The 25,073-nt window shown below is 53.4% G+C and overlaps 1 long non-coding RNA gene across 2 annotated transcripts; it reads left to right on the top strand.

The window, feature by feature from the left end:
* The first annotated feature begins 419 nt into the window (after positions 1-419).
* Positions 420-24,140, top strand: LOC120391886. 2 transcript variants are annotated; one of them, XR_005591515.1, is made up of 4 exons: positions 420-486; positions 21,830-22,060; positions 22,577-22,710; positions 24,057-24,140. It is a non-coding gene; the product is annotated as an uncharacterized LOC120391886 (long non-coding RNA). The 2 variants fall into 2 exon arrangements; XR_005591514.1 differs by lacking the exon at positions 24,057-24,140 and having other exon boundaries at positions 22,577-22,880.
* Positions 24,141-25,073: the final 933 nt, after the last annotated feature.

The following is a 25,073-nucleotide window of genomic DNA, read 5'->3' as shown; positions in this document are numbered from 1 at the left end:
GCCCAGTCACTCAGTGCTGAGAGATCCTTTTGTAGCTCTTCGCAGTCTGCCTGGGACTTAACTATCTTGAGTAGTTTTGTATCATCTGCAGATTTTGCCACCTCACTGTTTACCCCTTTTCCCAGCTCATTTATGAATATGTTGACTAGGACTGGGCCCAGTACAGACCCCTGGGGGCAGCGCCGTAACAAGGACGAGGCGAGTGAGGCACTTGCCTCGGGCACGCAAAGCTGAGGGGTGCAGAAAAGCCCCAGATCGTCCCTGCCTGAACGAAAGCTGCTGCTGCCGATGGCAACAGGACGCCAGCAGGACGCCAGCTGCTGCACATCCGGAGGGGGTGGGGGGAGGAGGCACACATGTGCTTTGCAGCCCTTGCCTCCCCCGGCACCCGCCTGGAGGAGACACCGAGGGGGCTTCCGGTGGGAGACAGGCCGGATCATCTGCAGCCAGGGGACCTCACTCACCTGAGCAGCTGCTGAGGCTTTGGTGAGTGTTTGACCCTGTGATCCCCCCCTCTCCAGCCACCACTCCTGCAAACTGGGCAAGGGGCAGCCCCATCCCCCACCCCCAGGGAGGCTATGGCCAGGGGCAGCAAGGGAGGAAGGAAGCCACATGTGATGGCAGTCCCCTCCCCCCAGCACCCACCACCCCCTCCCAGAGCCCACACCCCCTCTCCGGCCCCCCAACTCTGTCCTGCACCCCTCCACCCATCCTGCACCCCACCCCATGCCCCAGCCCGGAACCTCCACCCAGCACCCAAACTCCCTCCCAGAACCTGCACCCCAGACTCCAACCCAGAGCCCAACTTTTCAACTGTCCTACACCCCAATCCCCTGCCCCAACCCAGGGCCTGCACCCCAGACCTCCTCCCCCAACCCAAACTCTCTCGCAAAGCCTTAGGAGGTGGGGGGCAGAGTTTGGGGGGAGGGGGGATGGGGGTGGGCTCTGTGTGTTCTGGGCACCACCAAAATTTCTACAAACCTGCCGCCCCGATACCTGGGGAGGAGGGTTGAGGAGGCGAGTGGCGAGTTGGAGGATGGAGGGGGGCATCCATTTTCAGTATTTTAATTTTTGGTACTGCAGTGATTGACTGTTGTGTGCAGTAATATAGTGACCCCTGGGTCTCTGAGTGAGGCTTTATACTGGGGGGGAGTGGTGAGGAGGTGAGCGGCGAGTCGGTGGCTGGAGGGGGACAAATCTCCCAGATTCAAAATCTGGGACTGTCTCTGTTGGTCCTTTTTTCTGCTTTTCTCTGGGCTGGGGGTTGTCCCAATGCTGCACAGAGGGTGTTCCCATAGGAAGGGGCTTGCTCCTAACCCTGAGGCCGTCAGTGTGTCTGCGCTTCTCTAGCCAGCCCACTGACAAGTCTGATTGTCCTTGGTCCAGCTCCCAGCCCCTCTCCAGGGGTTGCAGCTGTCTGGAGGTGCTGCCTTCCTCAGTCCCACCTCAGTCATTCAACAGGGCAACTGATTACCAAGTGGGGGAAGATCTTATTCTACTCCTAGCAAAAAGACATTTTTCTTTTACCTTAATTACACTACCTCAGGGGCCTGCTATAACATATTACCAAGGTTTAATACAAAGTCATATAAAAGTTATACAAAAATGCATAATGCAGAGATTTATCTACAACTGCATTGACTGCCTGCTGTGTGCAGTAATATAGTGACCCCTGGGGCTTTGAATGAGGCTTTATACTTGGGGGGGAGAGGGAGGGGAGGGGAAGGGGCAAGTGGTGGGTGGGCACAGTGGCGAGCTGTGAGCCAGCAGGGGCTCTAGGGGCGGGCATGGGGGCTTCTGGCAGGGGAGGGAGAAGGTGAAAGGAGGCGAGTGGTGGGTGGGGGACTGACTAGGAGGGACGCAGCAAGCCAGCGGGGGGGCTGGGGGGGAGAGGGGTGTGATGGTGGGGCTGAGCGGGGAGGGGGCGGGTCCTATTCTAGTGCTGTGATCTGGTCACCCTATTGGTGCCGTTTCTTCTTATATGGAGGGGGGAGGGCGCAATTTTAGATTCTTGCCTTGGGCACAAAAATAGCTAGTTACGGCTCTGCCTGGGGGACACCACTATTTACCTCGCTCCATTCTGAAAACTGACCATTTATTCCGACCCTTTGTTTCCTGTCTTTGAACCAGTTACTGAGCCATGATAGAACCTGCCCTCTCATCCCATGACAAGCAACATCCCACCCCGAGAGAACCCCCAGGCCGGCCCCCAGCACCACACCAAAGCAATGCTATGCCCTGCCCGGGGACAGGGGCTCTCTGCCAGCCTCCTGCCCCAGGGAGAGCCACTGCGGCCTGCCCTGCCCCAGCTCCCATGGGTCCGTTGGCAGGAGCTACCAGTGGCCACATGGCCACACTGCTTGGTCAGAGGAGTCCAGGTCTCTGGAACCAGCCAGTCCACAGTGCCCAAGATTGTTGCTGGGGACAGGGTTCTGGGGGTCAATTCCAAGGGGAGGCCCTGCAGGCAGGGTGCTAGCGGAAGGACCAGCTGATCCAGTCCAGGACCAGTGCTTGCATTTTCCCTCCCACTGAGCTGTTAGAGGCAGCACCAGGGCGTGCAGCCGATGCCGCCAACAGGCTACAGCCCAGTCAGCTCTGGGAAATGCCCCAGCTGGCAGAGGTGTGTGAGTGCACATGCACTGCTCAGGCACTGCTCAGGCACTGCATGGCATTGCACAGACAATGTACAGGCACTGCACAGTCACTGCATGCTCAAAGCAATGACACCAATGGTTGGTGCAATATCTTTTTGCCTAGTGTAAAGACATGTAGAGACGCCCAAGTGTCAGCCCCCAAAACTGCGTCAGGTTCCTTTGGGGTTCTCCCCTACCCTTCACCCCCGGGACAGCCAGCTCCAGCCCCACCCTTCCAGGCAGGGGCGGCTCTAGGTATTTTGCCGCCCCAAGCACGGCAGGCAGGCTGCCTTCTGCGGCTTGCCTGCGGGAGGTCCCCGGTCCCGTGGATTCGGCGGCAGCCTGCGGGAGGTCCCCGGTCCCGTGGATTCGGCGGCACTCCTGCGGGAGGTCTGCCAAAGCCGCGGGACCAGCAGACCCTCCGCAGGCAAGCCCCCAAAGGCAACCTGCCTGCCGCCCTCGCGGCGACCGGCCTAGCGCCCCCGTGGCTTGCCGCCCCAGGCATGCGCTTGGCGTGCTGGTGCCTGGAGCCGCCCCTGCTTCCAGGTCCCTTCGTGTTGGTCACATTCTTCCAGCTCCTCTCCCTCTGCTTCTCTCAGTGGCAGGAGGAAATTAGCTGGCTTTTCCCTGGTGCTACTAACACCACGAGTTTGCACCCTGGCCAAGATCTGTACTTGTGCCAGTGGTCACCATCTCAACTTGGCTCCAGCCTCTACGTCCAGGGGAGAGACCCAGAGAGAACGGCTCCACTCTCCAGCCATCTCAGAGAGGGCCCCACTGCAGGCCCAGAAGCTACCAGGCCCCTCCCCAAGGCCTGGCAGTAGCACTCAGAGGGCTGCTCACTGGTTTAATTTGTTGGACTTGCCCGGATTGAGATCTAACGTTTGCTGCGACTCCTCAGATGTCTTCACGGCATCCTGCAGGCTGGGGCTTGGCCCACACGGGAAGGTCGACCTGGTCTGCTTGATACTTGGATAATGGTACAGACACACCAAACCTGAAGTGCCAGCCCCACACTGCTTACTCTCCAGCCGGGACACGGCGCAGTGCGTGGGGTGGGAATCCTAGGGGGCAAAGGGCTGCTGCTAGGCTCTGGGCATTCCGGGTGCTTTTTGCAGTGGATTGTGGGTACCTGCAGGTATCTTAGGGTACTGTGGGACTCGGCAACAAACTCCCATGATCCCTCAGGATTCAGCAGCTTTTTGCTATCCAGCACCATCTGCGAACTGCTGCAGGCAGCACGGGGAAGCACTGCTGAGCGCTGGGACCGACAGACCAGGTGAGCCTGGGGAGCAGCAGTTGCTTAGCTGGGCAGCTTTGGCAGAGGCAGCAGCAAACCATCACCAGGGCGATTCACGTGGGGACAGAGGCTCTTTCCTAGCCACTGCTTCTACGGCGCCAGGCTCGTCCCAGTTAGCGCGGCTGAATCACCGCACAGTGCAGAGTCCTCAGGCAGCAACGGACGGATCTGAGCTCAACAGCCAGACTGGACCAAACTTCTCAGAGAGCATCAATTCCCAGGGACCTTCCCCCTGGATATCTACAGGATGTGACATGGACGCAACGATGGGGGATGGCTGCAGGAGTCCCTGCTCTCGGTGGCTGCAGGCAGCGCACTACGTGCTGTGTCTGGGGGCAGCTGGAGGGTCCGTCTCTAGGAAGGCATTTGAACGCCTAACCCTAGGAGAGCAGAATGCCCAGGGCTTGGGGGAAGACACCATTTCTTTCTGGACACTCGCACTGCCCTCCCAAGATATTTTTATTTATTTATTTATAATTGGAGGTATACCTATCTCCTAGAACTGGAAGGGACCTTGAAAGGTCATTGAGTCCAGCCCCCTGCCTTCACTAGCAGGACCAAGTACTGATTTTGCCCCAGATCCCTAAGTGGTTCCCTCAAGGATTGAACTCACAACCCTGGGTTTAGCAGGCCAATGCTCAAATACTGAGCTATCCCTCCCCCCTAAACTTTTAAACTTGAGGGATGAAAGCTTGGCCCTGCTGAAGTCAAGGAGGGTAGAGATAGGGTCCAGAGTGACCTAGACAAATTAGAGGATTGGGCCAAAAGAAATCTGATGAGATTCAACAAGGACAAGTCCTGCACTTAGGAAGGAAGAATCCCATGCACTGCTACAGGCTGGGGGCCGACTGGCTAAGCAGCAGTTCTGCAGAAAAGGACCTGGGGATTTCCGTGGACGAGAAGCTGGATATGAGTCAGCAGTGTGCCCTTGTTGCCAAGAAGGCCAGTGGCATATTGGGCTGTATTAGTAGGAGCATTGCCAGCAGATCGAGAGAAGTGATTATTCCCCTCTATTCGGCACTGGTGAGGCCACATCTGGAGGGTTGCATCCAGTTTTGGTCTCTCCGCTACAGAAGGGATGTGGACAAATTGGAGAGAGTCCAGCGGAAGGCAGCGAAAATTATTAGGGGGCCAGGGCACACGACTTAAGAGGAGAGGCTGAGGGAACTGGGATTGTTTAGTCTGCAGAAGAGAAGAGTGAGGGGGGATTTGATAGCTGCTTTCAACTTCCTGAAGGGGGGTTCCAAAGACGATGGAGCTCGGCTTTTCTCAGTGGTGGCAGATGACAGAACAAGGAGCAATGGTCTCACGTTGCAGAGGGGGAGGTCTAGGTTGAATATTAGGAAACACTTTCACTAGGAGGATGGTGAAGCACTGGAATGAGTTCCCTAGGGAGGTGGTGGAATCTTCATCCTTTGAGGTTTTTAAGGTCAAGCCTAACAAAGCCCTGGCTGGGATGATTTAGTTGGGGTTGGTCCTGCTTTGAGCAGGGGGTTGGACTAGATGACCTCCTGAGGTCTCTTCCAACCCTAATCTTCCATGATTCTATAATTCTGTGATTCTAAGGGGAGTTTTGCTGTTGATGTCAATGGGACTAGGATATCTCCAAGGGTTGGATCCTGTGAGCTAGAGAGCAAGATTCAGGTAGCAGAAGGCCACGCATCCAACCAAGCCCCTTCGCGGTACAGATTGTTTTCTTAGAGGCTTCAGGATATAGTGGAAGTGGAAGCCACAGCAGTCAAGGAAGAAACAGCTTTTGCTGTCCCATGGCAGCTTGCCAGCTGCTGCTACGAGAGCATGTGCCAGAGCAGCGAGTCCCACAGCGACACCACCATGCCGCACTGCGTCACATATGCTGCCTGTCCGGGTCCAGCTCCATGTTCTCCAGGAAGGCAGACAAGCCTGTGCCTGCTGACACCACCCCAGCCCCCGTTTGGTAACCCCCGGGCACCGGCTAACTGGGCCACCCAGGAACGAGCCAGCTGCCAACTCTTGCCCTTACTCCAGCAGGCACCTGGGCATAGCTGCCTCTCACCCCCTTTCACCATCCTCTGCACTGCGCTGGCAGAGCCTGTCACCCTTCCCTCACCCTGGGCCCTGGCAGAGCCGGCCCAGCTCAGGCTCAGATTTGGGTGGGCCTGGGTGCTAACTGGGTGGGGTGTGGCCCACTCCTGGCTGCGCCCTAGCAGGCCTGACATGGTCCCCGGGCTGCCCGTCGCCCAGCCCTGCTGTAAGCAGTGAGCGGAAATGGGAGTGACGGGAGCTGCGGCACGACAGAGGGGAGGGACACCATTCATCTCCTTGGTAGCTACCCGCCCTCACAGGGCCACTGGCAAAGCCTCTCAGACCAGGTTCGTTCTGACAGTTTCAAACTGCACAGGGCCTCCCACTCCTCACATGGGGGATGAGACTCTGCACAACTTATAGGGTCCACACAATACCCTCCCTCAGCCCCATTACCCTCCCCTATTCAGCCAGATAGGTGATTAGCCAGATCATTATACAGCAAACTTCACTGTCCTTCCCTAGATGCCCTTACCGGGGTGGCAAAAATGCACTGAGCATGGTCAGTAGGGATCTGAATTCACTCATTGCTCAGTCGGCTCAAAGGCAATTTGCTCCAGAACAAAGCTGTGTGCTACCGCTCGGTGAGGGCTACTTCCAAGCCAAACACCAGCATCCAAACCGCAGGCGTCTCAGCTGCAGGCCTGTTCAGAAGCAGTTTTTATTTATTCTGTTTTTAACCGTTTCTGCTCCTGCTTTCCCAAACTAAGTCTGGAAAATTGCAGCCTGAGAAGTGAAAGTTTTATAAAGTTAAGAGTGAATGAAACTGGGGACTTGGAACGGAAACCATCGTGCAATTGGAACTATTCTGGGTTAGAACCAGTGGCCCCTATAATGCAGCTTTCCAAATTCATGCAAGGCACACTCTCAAGTCCCATCCCATAATATTCTTTTCTCTGCACTAACTTTTCTCTGCATTTTTCATAATCAGCCCTGGTGCCCAGGCAAGTCTCCCTACCTCCCTCATGGCAGCCTCAGCTTTGCAGAAACTCTAGGCAGAGAGGTCTCCAGAGAACAGCTGATGCAATAAACCTTATTCCAGGCACTTCTGCCTTTGCCTTCTGAGCACTGTGAATATTGTAGCAATGCTGTTCCTTTCATCTCGGCTTCCTTCCAGGGAGCCCCCAGCTCTCCACACATTCACTTCCACCTTGCTGTTCATCTGAATTATTCAGACTCTCCTTCCTGAAGTGGAGAACCGTCCATTACACTTTTATCTCTGTGATGCAGCTGGAATCATGGGGTTTGAAGCTCCACTGCATTAATCTACTCTCTTTCCTGACCAGCGTGTCCTTCCTATAGATTTAGCACAAAGGACTTTGTCCTTCAGTGTGCACAGGCCAACCCCATTAACCTCCCAATGCCTTGATTGGTTTTATTTCAGGTCGGGAGGCAGCCCGTCAAGATCTCAGGGTGTTTAGATTTGGGAAGGATTCACCAGGCTCTCGCAAACCTTAGAACCAACCTCTCTTAGACCTGAAGGCACCTAGGATTGGCAGCGAACTCTCAAGTCCATTGGCCCTTCAGACCCTGAGACAGAGAGGAGCCCGCGGGTTGAGGCAAGGGCTGGCAGTCAGGGACTCTTGAGTTGTGTTCCCAACTCCACCATGTGATTTGGCTTGACTGCATTGCACGGACACCGCACCTTGTGTCCAGAGTGCTGTGCAAACCTGACGCAAGGGTCACAACTCTCCCACCGGCTGGAAAGATGCTTTATGAGGGATGGGCGAGAATTTTCTCTGTTTTTTGGTGGAAAACTGGGTTTCCCATTAAATGAAATTTTCATGAAAAGTGTCTGCAGAAAATTTTGAATATTCGTTGAAAATCAGAAACCTTTTGGGTCCAAACCTGAAAGCGCATTAGCTGGACCCCAGGGTTTAGTTTTTGCCCCAAAGGCTTCCAGTTTGTCAACAAAAAGTTGAAAGGTTCTTCATGAAATTTTTTCCCCAACCAGCTCTAATTTTAACCATGTTTTCTGATGGGGAAAGTGAAGCCAGGGAGGCAATGGGATTGGCCCAAGGCCACCAAGTGAGACCGTTGGGATTAAATCAGAGGCCTTCCCACACCACTAGGCCACGCTGCCTCCTGCACAGCTCACTTAACCTGTTTCTCCGTTGTTAGAGTGGGGCTAATACCTCATGGGGATGAATGAGCTAATGTGTATTGCTGCGGTTTGACAGTCAGACTGGTTGTACAAGTGATTCTGTGATACTCACCCGGGGTGAAAGTAACTTAAAGGACTTGCCGGTACTCCCGGAGGGGGAGGGGAGGGGCCTCAACCAGAAGAGGCATGGCCTCTATCGGAAGAGGTGGGGCCTTTAAATCCCGGGGCTTTTAAATCAGGATTTAAAGGGCTCAGGGATTCAGTTGAAGCTAGGAGCTGGGCCCTTTAAATCACCCCCGGAGCTACCAGCTGTAGAGGCGGCTGGGAGCCCTGGGGTTTGGGCAGGGGTGAAAGTAATTTACATTTCTTACCCATATAGTCCAATCGCAAGCAACCCACCTCTCCTATGTACTTCATGGATCCCTCCCATTGCATGACATGGATAGAGAAAATAAAGCTACTATTACTACTACCAGTACTGTCTGTAATAAAACTTTACTATTGGAATAAACCTGGAAAAGTGAAAACTCACTGTCACATTTTTCTCCGTGTCTTCCCTCCTCCTCCAGCCAGGCTATGGACACTAGGCTCCATGCTTTCTCCCTGCCTGGCACTGAGCAGCAGCTGCAGGGGCTTCCCTCCAGGTTGCAGCAGGAGCAAGGAGACTGGCTGAGGGAGGGAGAAGCCTGCCTCCTGCATAAGAACAGTTTAAACTCAGCTGTCCCCTGCGCGGTTCAGTAACATTTCAAAGAGGATCTGCAAGCAGTTTGGACATCACAACCATGATCCTCTGCTGGGGAGGGAATGGGATAGATTTGAACTTGGAAATGGTTCCTGATTTTGATTGTGTTTTTTGTTTATAGGAGATCCCCTCATCTCGAGGGCAGAAAAGAACTGCCCCTGCCATGGTCACACACTGTTCTTATGCAGGCAGCAGCAGCAGGCATCTCAGCCGGTCTCCCTACTGCAAGCTAGAGCCTAGAGGAGAACCCCTGCTGGGGGTGGGGCGGGAGGAATACAGAGCCTTGTCTGCAGCCTGGCTGGAGGAGCGGGAGGGAGGAGACGAGAAACCAATGTGACAGTGAGTTTTCCCCTTCCACCTGCTTTTATTAGCTCTGGATTTAAGCGGTGAAGCCAAATGCTTGTATTTGTTGTGTATATTAGTACTGGAGACAAGATCCCCTCATCCCAGGGGCAGACAAGGACTGCCCCTGCTATGGTCAAACACACCCTCCCCACTCCCCCCAGCTACTGTGAGTGAAATTAACAAGGATGCCAGAAACCACTCCTAACCCCGAGGGCTGAACCACTCAGGGAACAGCTGAATTTGTTCAGCTGAATTTCTTATGCAGGGGGCAGGCTTCTCCCTCCCTCAGCCAGTCTCCTTTTCTTACCGGTCCTCCGTACCAGCCCATACCTGCTTACTTTCACCTCTGTACTCACCATAGACAGAACTTCCCTGCATGGATGATGCCTGCAGGGGAGCATTGGGTGGGCAGAGTTATGATTCTTTGAGATTCCCTGGTGTTGCCTTAACTCCAGTTTTTCCGGTAAGGGGAGTGTAGGACAATGTTCCATGGCTTCATGGTAAAGCAGACGGCTCATCCACGGAATGGGATTACCGACAACACAGCTGGCATGGAATGCCTCCGACAATCCCAAAGTCTGCAGATTTGTATTGGTCTCCAGATCTCTCGATCCTTCACTTACTGCATGGAGATCTGACAGAGGGCAAGTGTCCATCACAATAGCATCTAGGTGCCCCATACAGCATGGCAATAGCCACTCACTGCTGTCTGCTACCTACTGGTAAGGCCATGCTTCCCGCAGCTTGGGGAGTAGTGCACGGAAGGTGGGAGGGGAGATATTTTAGAGGGGGGAGTGGCTCCTGGTTGTTCTCGCTGTGGTGAGGGGGCTTTGCCAAGAGGTGTGCCCCGTGTTTTTCTCTAGAGGAGGAGGGACGTGAGCCCTATGGCAGGGTGCCCGGCTGTCTAGAACTGTCTGTCGGAAGTGCCCTTCCCTGGCTCCCAAGACATTGGTGGGTGACAGTGCTGGTATCCTGGGGGAGAGAAGCACTCTTGGAGGCTGCAGGCAGAGAGCTAGCCAGGTCCCAGGCACCTGAAGGGAATCTGGGAGTGGAGAAGGAGCCAGTGCAGAGCACACGATATCAGTGTGGTGTGTTCTTGCCATGGGGCCTGGGTGGGGAGATGATCTGCAGCATCCTGCAGTGGTGGAAGATCTGCCCTGAGTGGAAGACGCTACCGTGGACACGGGGGCATGTGCCCTGTGGCCAGGCCTGTGTCTCTGAGGAGGGGCCACATGCTGCTTGCCGACAGCAGGTGGAGAAATCCCCATCAGGTGACTGAGGCTATTCGGTGCCTGGCTTCAGGGGTGACTCCAATAGGACTCACTGTATAAAGAACCATGACATTGCCATGGGCTTTCCGAGCCCCGTCTGTGTGACTGGCACAGGGGGCAGGAGGGCAGGCCCAGTCTGGCTCTGCTCCTGCCCACGAGGAGGAGAGCGTGCCAGGAGCTCTACAGGGCTGCAGCCAGTTTGAGGCCCACAGAACAAAGCAGCGGATCCCGGGTTAGCCGGCTCTTTGGCACAGTAGAAGGGTCTTTTGGTTTCCATCCCAGGAGTAGCTAGACTCACAGAGAAGGTCCCTCATACTTAGGCTTGGCAGCACTAGCTTGGGATCGGTAAATGTTGTTTTCTCCGTACACACACAAACCCACCAAAAATAGTTCCATTGATAATAATTGAAACGTGCAGAGAGGCAAAGTAAGGAAAATGCTGCTTGAGAACTTAGGAAAGTTTGATTTAAGGATATTTACTTTGTGCATTTTGCCATGTTCTGTGTTTTAGTGGTTACAGGGCTTTAACTTTTTGAATCTCAGTATTTACTGACATTAAATCAGTGCTTAATTTGTGCCAGGGCTTGCCAGGGCCTCTGGGCTTGGTGATTCATAGCCCCAGAACCTCTGGGCTTGGCGGTTCATAGCCCCGGCACCTCTGGGCTTGGCGGTTCATAGAATCATAGAATATCACTGTTGGAAGGGACCTCAGGAGGTATCTAGTCCAACCCCCTGCTCAAAGCAGGACCAACCCCAACTAAATCATCCCAGCCAGGGCTTTGTCAAGCCTGACCTTAAAAACCTCTAAGGAAAAACCACCTCCCTAGGGAACCCATTCCAGTGCTTCACCACCCTCCTAGTGAAAAAGTTTTTCCTTATATCCAACCTAAACCTCCCCCACTGCAACTTGAGACCATTGCTCCTTGTTCTGTCATCTGGTATCATAGCCCCAGAAACTCTGGGCTTGCTGCATCAGTAATGACATTTTTTTTAAAATCACTTGAGCCCCGGCACTTTTTTCCTTATAAATTAATCCCAGCATTAAATAATCATTGTTTTAAGCCCTGTTGTCTGACCTACTCATAATTTTGAAAATTTACATCAATAAAACTAGAACAAATGCTTAATATGAACATTGATTCTATCTGTTGAAATTATAATAAATGAATATAGAATTGTGCCTAGCAGACCCATACTGTCCATTGACAGGTCACCCCACAGGACGGGGTGAGATTGTAGGGAGCGGCTACGAGGATTCCTTCACGGGAGGGGACTGGGCTTTCTGAACCCCACATTGCTAGGCCCTGGGACAGAATGTGACAGGGAGTTAAAGAGTGGCTGGCATAGGCCAGCAAACCAGGAGAATGAGGTCTTGAATGGCCAGGGCACCCTCAATGGTCTCAGAGGGGGACTGCGCCCCTCACATGTCTCCATAAGGGAATCCGCCAAGTTCCAGGGTCTGACAAAGCACCAACAATACAATCAGCCCAGCAAGCCGCTCTGAATCGGCCTGTGGCAGCTCAAGGGGCCACCAGGCAAAGTCAGGGTTTGCCAGCTGTTATTCCCCAGTAGCACCTGAGACCAGACCCTTCCAGTCGTCTGAACAGGAAACAATTGCGGCATGTGAGATTCACATTCATACTCATGAGACGTGTTGGTGTCGCCTGGGTTCGGAGAATAGCCAGAGCCCACAGTGCTTTGGTCCTGACTGACAAATGAGACCAAAGCCCTGGTCTTCCATTTAGGTTTGTGTCCCCACCACTGGGCTGTGTAGAGAGACAGCCCTGGGCTCCCTACCCCTGCAGCAGGGCGGCTGGCTTTGCTTTGCTCCAGAGCTCACAGAGCGCCTGCGACTAATTCTGGAGATTTAGAAAATTTGCCATGACCAGTTTGTGATTCTTGGCAAAATGCACCATGACCAAAGCCTTGCCCTGGTCACAGCTAACGGCTCCAGGGTGGGAAGGGGGAAGTGTGGGGTGACAATTCATCTCTCTGGGGGCGAGGCCTGGATGAGTTGCATTTTTGAAGACTGATCTCTGCTCGTGACGAGGGGACCCCACCCTGAGCACACTACAGTGAGACAAATTGCGAAAGCTCCTCTGGACTCCAGTGCAGCAGGTTCTAAATGAATAATCAGCACTTGCTAGTCGCTCTACACTGGGGCTTGTTACTTAAAAAGATTCTTACACATGAAAAATTCATTGCGTTAAATGATTGATGGCCAGTCCATGGAGGTGCCCTACATTCTGCAGCAGAGCTTGGAGCGCAGGCAGGTTCTCTCTTCCACTCTGGGGCCTGGGCTAGAATGAACACAGCTTCCTCCTCCAGAGCGTCGTCCTGCCCCATGGAAAGTGAGGACATTCCCATTCACACCAGAAAGAAATCACACAGGCAGGCAAACCCCTACCAAAACACACAGAAATTAGAAACATAACTCACTCACTCACTCACTCTATCTATCTATCTATCCCCATCCACTCCCTCTATCTATCTATCTATCTATCTATCTATCCTTTGAAGTATTTCTCATAGTGTAACATATTCATTTCCCCTTCTTCCTCCTCCAACTTCTCTTTTCCTCCCTTCTTTGGGACAGCCATCTTGGAGGGAACAGATGTTCTGCCTGTGGTTGGGGGGAGATTCCTTATTAGCTCTTGTGGCAAAGGCCTCCACGTCTGTTCTATTCGGGTTCTTGTACCACCCTCATCCCTGCATGAGTGGAGCACCTTCCAGTAGCACATTAAGGGATATGACTAACAGCTGTCCCATGTGGTTCATTTCCTCTCTGTCTCATCTTCTCCCCACTAAGCACGTCCACTAGAAGATCTTTAATAATAATTTGAGCCGGCTGGAGGGGGAAAGGAAGAAAAGATTTTTGAAAATTTTGAGATTTTTTTTTTCAAAATTTGAAATGTTGAGGTTCAGACCATTTCAACTCACTCTGTAGCGGGCTGAGAAACGGAAACGTTATCCTGGGAACATTCTAGCTCAACTTATTGTGTGAATTTTGAAAGTTCAAATTTCAAAATCTGTTGACCAGGTCCAATAATAATGCTGGAACTCCCAAGCCAAGGTAACACACACACACACACGCACGCACACACAATCTTAGTGACCCAGAACATATTAGCTCTCTCTCTGGATTTGTGTCACTGTACTAGGGCCTGGTCCATTCAAGTCAATGGCAGTCTTCCTTTTGCCAGTGATGGGAGTTACTCTGGGCCCTGTAACATTTGAGAAGTGGATAATTCAGTGTGGATGCATGTTATTTGCATGGCAGTATCAAAGTGTCTGGGCCATTACAAAATGAATACCTCCTGTTTTTAATGTAAATGACGTTCTGATGAGCGGGTGTGAGGTGGGTTATGTTTAAGCTGTGTTCAGCCATTAGATTTGCCTCTAATGATCGGTACGTGGAATTATTTTGCTCAGTAGGAGAACGTTCCTGTTCGATTATGGGTATTGCAGATAACCCCAGCTAGCTAGTTTTGAATGTTAACGTAGCCTTGATGTTGCAGGTTGGTTATAATTGTACAAAAAGCCACATTTTGTGTATTTTTGTAGGACTGGGAGAAAGGCATTACAGGGCTCATGGAGCCCTCAGGAGAAAGCTGGAAGCCTGGAGAAAGCGTTGTTGACACTTTGCAGTGCCTGGGCTTTGTCCCAGGGCGGAGGGAAAGCCGCCCAGTGGGAATGGTTCTGTCCAGTGGTGTAGGTGATGGGGTAAGGCTGGGCTCCGATAGCTCATCTTGCCTGAGCTTGCACTTTCCATCGTTTTTAATGTTCGTGGCTTGTTTTCTTACAGCTGGATTTAGTTCTGCAGCTTCTCTTGCAGTGAGGTTAGCGGCCGTAGTGAGCCTTAGCAGGGCTCACGGTCTGGAATTTCCCATATTTTGTATCACTCCCTGGTTTAGCTGGATGCCAGGAGCTGCTGGGGCTGTGCAGGAGAAGCTCTGCAGCGCTGCCTGGAGACCAGCTGGGGGCGGGGGGTTTCTCAGCTACGCATACAAAGCTTTTCCCGGAGCAATTAGGATTTTTACCAGCTCCCTGGGCCTGATCCTGGTCCCCAGCAAGTCCCTCTCCACAGACCTTCAGTCTCCAGCTTTGGTTCCCCCGTAGGGTTGCCAACCCTCACAGATTGGCCAGGAGTCTACTGGAATCGGCATCCATCTGGTGACTATTCAAAGCAATCCAGGAGATTTTAATAGGCTGCAAAAAGTCCAGTTGGCGGTGCAGTGAGGGTGGCAGGCTCCCTACCTGCCCTGGCTCTGCACGGCTCCTGGAAGTGACTGGCATGTTGAGTTCCTAGGTGCAGGGACAGCCAGAGAGGCTCTGCCTGCTGCCCCTGCCCCAAGCCCCGACTCCACAGCTCCCATTGGCCAGGAACCACAGCCAATGGGAGCTGCAGGGGTGGTGCCTGCAGGCAGGGGCAGCACGCAGAGCCTCCTGGCCGCCCCTGAGCCTAGGAGCTGGACATGCTGGTCACTTCGGGGCACCACCCGAGATAAGTGCCACCTGGAGCCTGCACCTCAACCCCCTCCTGTGCCTCAACCCCCTGCCCTAGCCCTGAGCCCCATCCCACACTCTGAACCCCTCATTTCTGGCCCCACCTGAGAGTCCACACCCTCAACTGGAGCCCTCACCCCCTCCTGCACCCCAACCCCCTGCCCCAGCCCAGTGAAAGTGAGTGAGGGTGCGGGAGAGCGAGTGGGGATGGAGTGAGTGGGGGGCGGAGGTGTGGCCTTGGGAAGGGGCGGGGCAATGGTGTTTGGGTTTGTGCGATTAGAAAGTTAGCAACCTTATTCCCCAGCAGCCCATCTTCTCCTTTCCTTCCCCCATGGGCTCATTCTTTGTCAGCTTCTGGGCTCTTTCCAGTGGCTGCCCAGTCTCCCCCACCATTTGTGGTGATCTCCCTCACCCCACAGTGGCCCCCCCAGGGATGCAATGTGCTGCTGCTGAGCCCCTGGAAGCTGCAGAGCAGGCCTCTCCCTCGTTTGCTGCCCCACGCATGGCACTGAGGGGCTTGGGGGTCAGGGAGCCAGCAGAGGTAGCAGTGAGAAGGGGATGAGGAAGCCTTGGCTGTTTGCTCAGAAGCGGCCCCTAGCAGCAGAAAGGAGGCACTGGGGGGAAAGGCCAGTGCAGGAGCGAGGCATGAGTCTGACACCTGGGGTGTAACCGCACTTGGGCTGGTGGGGAATTCCCAGCTTGAGGAGACGCACCAGAGCTAGTTCTTATCGAGCTAGTGTAGCGCTGGCAGAGACCCCCAGCCTGCAGCGGGGATCAAACCTGGGACCTGTGGAGCTTCACGCAGGAGCTTCAGGCTACATCTTCCTTGGCCCAGGCGGCAGCAGACTCATCCCTGTCTAGCTGGTTTAGCTGCTACTAGAGGGGGACAGGGGGCCACCCCAAGCAGGCCTGAGTTACACTAGCAGCTAAAAACAGAGGGTGGCGGCTCATTGCCCTGGGGTGACCCCATCCCGACCTGACACTAGGTACGGACTGGGGGCAGCTACACTACAGCTCAATCCGAGCTAGTGCTGGCCTGTCTCCTCGAGCTGGGAATCGCCTTCAGCTCAAAGTGCAGCCAGACCCTCAGAATCAGGGACAGGCAGGGTTTTACATGCCCGGCAAGAGGAAGGGTGGCCTAGTGGTTGGGGCAGGGGCATCCTTAGGCATATGCAGCATAAGCAGTTGCGTAGAGCACCATGAAATTTGGGGCATGAAATTTCATAGTGCCCTAGGCAGCTGCATGCTGCACATGCGGCAGCACCAGCCCCGGCGACCAGCCCTATCCCCCGGCAGTCCCCCCTGCAAGGGGTAGGGCCGTCCTTAGGGGGGTGTAGGGCCCCGGAAAACTCCCTCCGCCCCCACCTCTTACCCTTCCCCCCTGTTCAACCCCCGGATCGCCCCCATTTCACCTCTTCCCCCAGTGACCCTGCACTCACCGGCAGTGGGAAGTGGAGCAATGCGGCCCCAGCCGTGTCACTGGGGGAGGGGGGTTAGGGAAAGGTTCCCCCCCACATACACTCACCAGCAGTGGGAAGCGGAGCCCCACAGCTGGCAGCTGGCAGAGTGGAGCAGGCTGGGGCCAGGCTGCTCCACTTCCCATCACTGCCGGTGAGTGCAGGGGGGGTGGGGATCCCTTCCCCCAAGCCTTTTCCCCTGAGTGAGGCAGCTGGGGCCAGGGCGAGGGAAGCAGAGTGGGCTGCTCCTAGCCCTCCGCTAATCCCCCAGGCCACTCTGGGCCTGTGGGGCCCCCAAAAGTGCCCCCCCAGCTCCTACTTCCCAGACCCTGGGGGCGGGGCTGTGTAGGGGACCCAAATGGCTAGGGACAGCCCTGGGTTTGGGTGCTCATGTAGGATGTGGAAAACTTGGGTTCAATTCTCTGCTCAGCCACAGACTCCCTGCGTGACCTTGGCCAAGTCACTCAGCCCGGCTGGATGTCAGTTCTCCTCTACAATGGAGACAACTGCCCTGCCCTGCCGCACAGGGGTACTGTGAGGTGCTCACATATATGGTAATTGGGGTTGTACAAATATCCTGGGTAGACTAGAGCTGTGCTTTCTAGTGAGTATGTGAATTAAATACACCCGGGATGTGGAAAAGGGTTTGCAATGAGCATTGGCTTTTCATGGAAATGTCTGTGTGGCTCAAAAGGCTCAGATTTCTTGGGGGAGCGATTCAGAACCAAAAGGTTTTGTTCCAGCTCCACCCCACTCACAATGAACACTCAGTTCTGTATCTATAGCTGAAAAATCAGAAAATTCCAGGGGAAAATTCCGTTTCGATTGAAATGGTTCCTGGAGAAGAATTCCCATTTTTCTAGCAGCCCTGGTGGAAATCTCTTGAGCCTGAAACACTATCTCTGCCCGGGCACAGGTGAGGCCTGTCCCCAGAGAGTACCCTGTTAGGAGCCATTGATGTCTTTCACACCTGGGTCCCCATTCCCAAATCCGGGCTTCCCACCACACCCTGCTCTCTGTAAGTTGTCCCAGCCGGACAGCCTGGAGGCAATGGCTAGCCCTGTTCTGTGGGGTAGCGCTGCCCTCTGCTGTCTATCCAGCAATTTGCATTCATGTTTATTTTCCATTCTCTCGTCCGGCAGCAGTGGCAGGATTTAGAGGGTGGGACTGAAATTTGAGGCCAGATGTTAAATACAAATAGAGCCACCTTAATCAAATGCAGTGCCCTTGACCCACTGCACTGTGTGGTCTCCTAGGCCCCTTTATGCCACTGTGGTTGGAGGACCATAGGAATTACAGCATGAGCTAGAGCAGCCCTGAGGCTGCTGTAATTTACACTGTGGGCTGGACAGATGCTCAAACAACCCCAGAATACAGGACAACAAGGTGAACTCAGTTATGTAACTCTGATTTATACCAGCTGAGGCACTGGCCAAGGGAGTACAAAGTTGCTATATAGCTACCTTTGTCCTAACTGGCCATTCCCCTGGTCCTGTACTGCTCCGGGACAGGGCACCTCAGATTGGGGCCATGGTGACCAATCACCCTGTGCTGTGGTGTCTAAGTGCTGACATAGCCTGAGAACTTCTCTGCTTTTTCTGCTGCTTCACACTTGAGATCCTGCCAGAACTGAGCAATGCGGCTGAGCTGGCAAACACCTGGTGGTGTTAAAACCTTCTGAGATCTTAATGAAAACAGATTTTTTAAAAGTTTCCCTGTACGCCTAACAGGGAACAATGACCTCAAATGTGTCAGAGATGCACGTCAGGCAGATATATTATAGAACCAACTTCTCACTCTCAGGTTAGACTAGCTCCATGACCGTGGGTGGTGGGGATAAGACGCCAGGGGAGGCTAAGCCTCCCCAAACAGGACACGGTGCTTCTCCCTCTGGAGCTGTGCTGGCCCACCGCCGCTGCTAGCCACTGGGGCCTTGGCCCCACCCACGCTCCTCCCTGTGGCCCCACATTTGCTGCTTCTCTTCCCACCTCTGCCCCACCTCTTCCCCCCATGCGCCCGCACCTTCCATTTGTGCCTTTCCACCCTGGCGGGCAGAGAGGACCTCTGGGGCAAAGAGGAGCGAGCAGTGGGTGGGGGAAGGGAGCAAAGAGGCACGAGTGGCAGGGAAAGGGGCCTTGGGGGAGGAGGCCAAGTGGGGACAGGCCTCGGGGCAGAGCAGGGGTGGAGTGTGGGCAGGGCCTCAGGGTGGAACAGGAGATGTGGCCTCCCCACTTCTAGGAAGGTTCTGGCGCTCGCTCCCAGCCTCCCCAAATGCAGGAGTCACACGCTGCCCATGTCCATTATGGGTACAAAGCCAACATCCCACCTTGACTCTGGTTCTGAATTGTTCCTGGCGCGTGGCCCTAGGTTTGTTGCCAGCAGTGGGTGGGGGGATGAGCTGGGGTGGGAGTGGCATGAGCACAGCTGCTTTGAGAGCCATGAGATAAGGCTCTTGTTTTATTTAAGGGAAAATGGAAAATCAAACCAGTCTTGAAATAACTGCGACGGCTCCCTAGACATGAGGTTCTCGCAACAAATATTTTGGTGGCCTCCGAGTGCGGCCACCAACTCTTGCTGGTGGCCGCACTTACACTTTTTCCTAAAATTATTTATTTTTCCTAAAGTTAAAAAAGGTAATATGCACATCTATACGTCCAAATCATTGGCATTCCTTTATGTAAGGCCTGGGTTTTTTTTGCAGACTCAATAATAAGAATCATGCACAGTTCTCTCTATTCTTTACTGACCTAACAGAATAGAAACACAAATAAGGTGCTTTGCACGTGCTTCTCTTTTTTTATTATTGTTTCTTTGCCTGTTTTGGTAGAAGCGGGTGTCTGTATAACAATTCTGAAGTAAATTTAAAAATGCTTTGACATAATAGAAGTCCAAATAATAATAGAAAACGTATCTGGGTGGCTTGGGTCTGGAGAGGGGAGGGGAACGGAGGCACGGCTGCGTCTGGCCCAGGGGAGCTCGGGGCTTTGGCCAGCCTGGAGCTCCTCTGGAAGAGGTGGGGAGGGGGCTGGTTTCAGGGCTTCGGCCAGCCCGGGGCTCCTCTGGCCACAGGGGGGGGCACTCGGGACTTCTCCAGGCAGGGGACTTGTGGCTTCAGGCGCAGGCAGCCTTGGGGCACCAGCTGCCAGGGGCACAGGCAGAAGGGATGCAGTTGGGGGCTAGCCTCCCCAAAGGGGAGCTCCACCTGCTGCCCAGGCACCCACCGCTCACCTCCTCACCCCCTGCCCGCCGCTCGCCTCCTGTGTCCCTCCTCACTCCCCCACTCACTGCTCACCTCCTCACTCCCCTGCCACAGACACCCCCCTGCCCGCCGCGAGAGCTCCCGCTCGCTGGTTGGTCACCGCTCCCCTCCTCACTCCCCCGCTCGCAGCCAGACCCCCCTGCCCGCCTCGTCACCCTGCTGCTGGCTCACTGCTCGCCTCCTTAGCCCTCCGCCAGGCCCCCCGCCACTCGCCTCCTCCCCCCCATGCACCCGCTGCTCGCCTCCTCACTCCACCCCTGCTCACCTCCTCACCCCCCCCCGCCTCCTCACCCCCCCATGCACCTGCTGCTGGCCTCCTCACCACTCCACTCGCCTCCTCACCCCCGGCTTGCCTCTCGCCTCCTCACTCCACCCCTGTTCACCTCCTCACCCCAGCCTCCTCACCCCATGCACCTGCTGCTGGCCTCCTCCACCCCTGTTCACCTCCTCACCCCCGCCTCCTCACCCCCTCACCTCTCGCCTCCTCACCCCGCTCACCTCTCGCCTCCTCACCCCGCTCACCTCTCGCCTCCTCACCCCACTCACCTCTCGCCTCCTCACCCCTCCGCCTCCTGCCTCCTCACCCCCCCTCCTCGCCTCTCGCCTCCTCACCCCCCCTCACCTCTCGCCTCCTCACCCCCCGCTCACCTCTCGCCTCCTCACCCCCCGTCACCTCTCGCCTCCTCACCCCCCCGCTCACCTCTCGCTTCCTCACCCCCTCCTCGCCTCCTGCCTCCTCACCCCCGCTCACCTCTCGCCTCCTCACCCCCGCTCATCTCTCACCTCCTCACCGCCCCGCTCACCTCTCGCTTCCTCTCCCCCACATCCACCTGCTGCTCACCTCTCACCTCCTCCCCCCCCCGCTCACCTCTCGCCTCCTCACCCCCCCGCTCACCTCTCGCTTCCTCACCCCCGTCATCTCTCGCCTCCTCACCCCCCCGCTCACCTCTCACCTCCTCAACCCCCCCATTCACCGCTCACCTCCTCACCCCCTCCTCGCCTCCTGCCTCCTCACTCCACCCCAGTGATATTGCTTTATGTGATGCACGATAGATATAATGATTTTCTTTTAAAGGGTTAAAGATCTGGCTGAAGACTACTACAGATCTATTACAGGGGTAGGCAACCTATGGCACGGGTGCTGAAGGCGGCACGCGAGCTGATTTTCAGTGTCACTCACGCTGCCCGGGTCCTGGCCACCAGTGTGAGGGGCTCTGCATTTTAATTTAATTTTAAATGAAGCTTCTTAAACATTTTAAAAACCTTATTTACTTTACATACAACAATAATTTAGTTATATATTATAGACTTACAGAAAGAGACCTTCTAAAAACGTTAAAATGTATGACTGGCACGTGAAACCTTAAATTAGAGTGACTAAATGAAGACTCAGCACAGCACTTCTGAAAGGTTGCCGACCACTGATCTATTAACTAGTCTACTAAGGGGTAAGGAATGGGAACTACTCAATTGTCAGTCCTCATTCTGCCTTGGCAGACTCAATAGTATGATTGTGTGTCCAGAATAGCAACCTCATTTTAAGCCAGACATGCAGAATGGCCCTTTGATGAGTTTTCAATGGCAGATCTCTGAGATTTCTGCAGGGGGGGGTGCCCATCACCACTTTACTGACCCTTCCCCAAACCTCCTCCTTTAATAATCAGGGCCTTCAGCTGAAAGGCTGGCTCCCGACCCACTGGGAGGAGAAGGGCCACTCTGTATGCAAAGATACATGGCTGTTTTCAGCTTTGTCTGAAATGTCAAAGGAAAGTGGAAAAGCCTGTGACGTAACCCTGAAGCTTCTTCTCAGCTGCAATATGTGAGTGAGTCAGGGTGCGGGGGGACTAGAGGTGAAATCACAGCTGAGATGAATGGATGATGGATGGGCCGGGATGAGGTGGCAGAAATAACTCTCCAGTTTTACCAGTGAATGGATACAGAGACCCAGTTCCTACTGGTGCTGCCTAGTGCTGAAGGGCACCGTGTTCTGAGGTCCTGGCTGTAAGGGGTGTACGAGCCAGAAGGACACTCTAGCTTTGTCATGAGTACATGGCCAGAGCTTTTCCTGGCACCTAAAGGGGAACGATCCTTTGGATGAAAAGGGGTTTCTGAGCAACCATTTACTTTTTCCTCTTGTCCCTCTGGCAGCTGCACCCCCAACTTCAGAAAGAGCATCCACGGCAAAGCTCCCGGTCAGGCCAGTGGGGTAGGGATGAGCCCTAAGACCACAACCATGAAAGGCAGAACGAAATGTGAGAGAGCCACCCTATCACACAGCCATGGAGCCAGCGAGTGTGTAACACCAGAGATGGGGAAAGTGCAAGCTAGGATCATGCAGCTGAGTCTGAGACTGGCAGCCCCATGGTCGCGTGGGAAATGGTGAGACATCAGAGAAAGCACTGCCAGGACTTTCACTTCTGGGGAATCCATCCCCAGTGCTCACAACATGCTCATTACCAAGAAGAGACAGAACCAGTGACCAGCCCTCAATGGTGGAACCGCAGATTCCAGGGTGATGGGTGGTGCGGTGTAAGAATGGAACAGGGCAAACTGAGATCAGAGGGAAAGAGGAGCAGAGAAGCTGACCCCACCCCCAGCCGAGCCCCTAGTAGCCACTGTAATACACTGGGGCACTGGAGGTCCATGCAGGAAGAGCTTAGAGCACCTGGTTGTGTGTGCACACAATTCTGGTACTACAGTTGCCGAGCAAGTCAGACTAATCATTTCCAAATCAAACCCCAGCTATGAACCAAGGAGGGGCTTTGAAGATGCCACCAGGTGAGATGTAGATCAAAGCCATTGCAAGTTAGGGAGATTTTCTGGGTCTGAATGAGGGTTAAAATCACTTGTTCTGCTGCTCATATGACATCCCATAACCTGTGCTTTGTTGTGTAGGTAATTGGACCACACTGAAGGGCTCATGTTTGATTTCTTGCTGGAAGTCTGGCGAGGATGAAGGGAAATCTCTTTTAACCTCTCATCTGAGTGCTGAGGAGCTTTGTGGCTTGAAAAAGCATGAGTCAGTTTGGGTGAGTAAAGTAATGCAGATAGAAGCAGGAGCAGATAAGCCACCACAAGCCCTTTTATTCAAACACCATTTCACTTTGATGTAGGTATTTTCTGCCTCTCAGTGCACTAGAATGTGCATTTTATTGCTCTTCATAGATCAGCAGGAGCCAAAAGCCCAACTGCCAAGGGAGATGGGGAGCAAAAGAAGAGTTTTTCAGATGCTTGCTCTAGCGTGGCAACTGATGGCCTCCTCTGCCAGCCAACTCGTGCGGCAAGTGGGCCAAAGTGACATTCCCTTGGGTAGGAGCAAGACCCTGCTTGCATTTGCCACAGCTGGGAATCTGTCTTGTTCCAGGTGAAAGGAGTTTTCTGATGCCTGCAAAAGCTGCTTTTCATTTTCAATAAAATTTTGAAGCTAAAATGTATTCATGGAATCTTCAGAATAGGGCAGGGTGAAACTTTTCCAAGGAAACTTTTTTTGGTGGGAAATGTAGATTTGGAGATGCCAAAACATTTTGTGAATTCATGTGGGTTTCACCCAATGATTTGTTTCATTTTTTTAAAAAATGAAATGTTTCATTGAAACACTTCCATTTTTCCCTCCAAAATGACTTTTCATTTAGAAATTTCTCCTAATTTAAAATGTCCTTAGTTCTCTCAATGCTGTTTCAAAATGCTTGGAATCGAGACGAAACATTTTGTTCAATCTGAAAATATTTCTTTGTTTCAACTTTTTGATGTGCCGAAAATGTCAAAACATTTTTTTTCTGGAATTGCCAGAAAACTGAAAAATCCATTAGTCCCCCAGCTCCTCTTCAGAGCTGGGATTTCATAGCATTTAGTGCCAGAAGGGTCTCGTTCTGATCAGCTAGTCTGACCTCCTGCAGAACTCAGACCAGAGAACCTCACGTACTGATTCTGCATTGAAGCCAACATCTCATGGTTGAGCTAGAGCTGATCTGCTAGAGAAAGACCCGTCTTGATGTAAAGGCCCCAAGAGATGAAGAATTCACCATGGCCAGGAAAGTTGTTCCAATGGTTAATCGTACTTATTTCTAGTTTGAGTGTATCTAGCTTCAGCTTTCAGCCACTGGATCTTGTTAGGATTTTGTCTGCTGGGTTTAAGAGCCCTTTAGTATCAGAAAAGTTCTCCCTCTGTTGGTATTTGTACACTGTGACGCAGTCACCTCTTAACATGCTCTTGGAGAAGCTAAACAGATCAAGCACCTTAAACGTCTCTCACTGACAAGCAGGTTTTGCAGACCTCAGATCTTGTGGCCTTTCTCTAAACCCTTTGCAACCAATTGCAATTCCCCAGCACTGACCTTTTCTTTCTTTCTTTCTTTCTTTTTTTTTTAATACCCAGTTCTAATCAGAGCACCAGACACCCTGTGGTTTGGGCGCACACTGAGAGCACGCTGGTGCACAAGGAAGCTACTAACATCCAAGGTCTGAATTATTCATAAGAGAGACTGGACTTGATCCAGGTCTAGTTATGCAGCTTCCAGCACCAAAGGAGAGGTAGGACCTCCAGCCATGGGAAGGCTTGTTGTCCTTACCGGCCCCACTCACCACAGTATCTAAGCACCTGAGAACCTTCCATGGCACACCCAGCGAGGCGGGGCAGGGCGAGCATCCCTATGGTGCAGATGGGAGATATGAAGCACAGCAGAACTAAGTGACTTACGCTGGGTCACAAGGGAAGCCTGTAGCAGAGCAGGGAGCTGAACAGGGAGTGGCTCCGTGCTATGGAGAGGCCCTAACCACTGGCCCATCCTTCCACACATCAAAACACAGCTGTGGCTACCCGCAGATGATCTTACTGAACCATGTGCAGACAGGCACAAGGCACAGAAAAAGGATCCTAGTAAAGAGGAGCCCTGCAAGGCCTGCATGAAGGGTGTCATGCAGTCTGGTGCAGTTCACAGCTGTGAGTGCCTCCCTCACGGCAGACTGTCACAAACCAGGGCAGACACCCCAAGCTGGCGGCGTGTTCTATTCTTAGATTTCACCTAGACAGTAACAAATGTGAATTCCTGGTCACTATCCCAGTCTTACCATGAGTCACAGACAGTCCCCTTAGGCCCTCCAGCCTATCCCGCCACCCAGACAAACTGAACTTTGTGAGAAAAGCCTCAGATCACACCCCATCAGCTTGCTCCCAGTCCCAAAGGACTAGCCGCTTACCCCGGATCAGTTAGTTCTCCAGACCTTACACCAAAGGCAGCCAATTCTATAGTAAACTAACTATAGGTTTATTAGCTGAGAAAAAAGAATGAGAGTTATTGAGCAGTTAAAGCAGGTAAAATATAACAACAGGTGCATCACAGTTTGGAATTCCAAGTGGTGGCAGTGATTAATAAATTGCCAGTGTCCCAGGAGT

Source organism: Mauremys reevesii, linkage group 26 (genome assembly GCF_016161935.1).
Source record: "Mauremys reevesii isolate NIE-2019 linkage group 26, ASM1616193v1, whole genome shotgun sequence".
Taxonomy (NCBI): Eukaryota; Metazoa; Chordata; order Testudines; family Geoemydidae; genus Mauremys; species Mauremys reevesii.
The sequence above is the reverse complement of the archived record's forward strand: the minus strand, read 5'-3'. Positions and strand labels throughout refer to the sequence as shown.